General features: G+C 41.8%; 1 non-coding gene across 1 annotated transcript; it reads left to right on the top strand.

The window, feature by feature from the left end:
* Positions 1-1,006: 1,006 nt before the first annotated feature.
* TRNAI-AAU lies at positions 1,007-1,080 on the top strand. Its single transcript has one exon. It is a non-coding gene; the product is annotated as a tRNA-Ile (tRNA).
* The last annotated feature ends 532 nt before the right edge of the window (positions 1,081-1,612 follow it).

Here is a 1,612-nt window from a genome sequence, read left to right as displayed (position 1 = left end):
AAATATTTTAGGCTTTGTGCACCACACGGTCTCTGTCAGAACTAGTCAGATCTGTGGTTGTAGCAAGAAAGCAGCCACAGATAATATGAAAAAAGTGTGGCTGCAGTCCAGTAAAGCTTTATAAAGACAGGTAGGTGGCCAGATTTGGCCTGTAGGTCATAGTTTGCTGACTCCAAATCTAAAGGAATAAGCTCCAATGGCCTTTATGAAGTCACGGGGGTGTAAAGAGCACAGTTGTCAGATTCTGAAAGCTTGAACTGAAAGGGATAGAGGACAGCGTGAAATGGAAAGAGGACCTTGAACCTCCCAGACTCTATGGGAAGGAAGTAGGCCAGGAGGATGACTCAGTGAGTAAGAGAAATTTCGTATCCACAGGATGGTTGATCCTCAGGGTGAAGCCAAGGGTCCAGGAAAACATTTCCGAGAACTACTGAGCCCTAATCAAGTAGCATCATGCACCCGCTGGATTCTAGAATTGCTATGCATCAGCGTGTCCCCTGTTTTTGTTCTTTCTGAATGGGAGCATGTACAGTTTACCCTATGCCTCCTGTGCCTGTCCGTTGGAAGACATATGACTTATACCTTAATACACAGGTACTCAAGTTATGAAGAATCCTACTTGAGCATTCTCATGCAAGGAACTTCATCTGAGCCTTTACCTGGTTTAGATGATGCCATCCTAGCATTGACATTATAAATAAATCAGATTTGGAGAGAGGGAGTACATTTTGGCATGTGGGAGAGACAAAATCATTGGAGGTCAAAAGCCTGGGTCTGGTTTCTAATAGCACTCACCCACAGAGTTGGAAAGGCAGGCTTCCTGTGGGTCTGAGGGGATGCGATGGGTCTCAGAACCAAGCAAGATGGGCTTCTCCGCAGAGTTCTCATTCCACACAGAGTGTTCTTTGGTTCTGACTGTGGTCCAGGTTCAACTTCTTGTTAAATCCTCAAGAAATGACAGAAATAAAACACAGATTAAGGCATGATAAAATAGGACAGATTATAAGGCTCTATGGCTTAGTTGGTTAAAGCACCTGCCTAATAAATAGGAGATTCTGGGTTCAAACCCCAGTGGGGCCTTTCTCTTAGAGGTTTTATGGAAATGTGGATTTAAATCTGATAGAAACACAGACAACCAGTCTACCTGCCTGGGGCACTTTGTAGAAGAGTTAGAGACATATTCAGCACAAATTAGCAGTCTATGCTATGAGCTAGACTTGAGCTACACTTTTCTAATTTTAAACTTTTGTAGCTACTCTCCAGATTTCCTAAGAAACTTGCATTTCTCACTTAACATTTGACTTTTAATATAATTCAGAAGAATTGGGCAAGAAAGAAAGATAAAATGTGCATATTGTAAAAACTGAGTGCTGTGCTATTCCTCCTCCCATGATTCTGCATTCTAGGCCATCACTGAATATCTTGAAAAGTAGAGCCACACGATGGAATCTTGAAAGAGTAAAAAGCATGATTAGTGATGAAACGTACCAAAACAAAACACAACAGAAAACAAGAAGCCTGACAAGAAACTGGAGGCCAACAAGGCCTGAAGTACTCAGATTAAAATAAAAGGCTGGAAAACATTCGTCAAACCCTAGAATAAAGTTTTCAT

Source organism: Vulpes lagopus, chromosome 10 (genome assembly GCF_018345385.1).
Source record: "Vulpes lagopus strain Blue_001 chromosome 10, ASM1834538v1, whole genome shotgun sequence".
Lineage (NCBI taxonomy): Eukaryota > Metazoa > Chordata > Mammalia > Carnivora > Canidae > Vulpes > Vulpes lagopus.
Note: the sequence above shows the minus strand (reverse complement) of the source record. Positions and strands in the feature narration are given on the sequence as shown.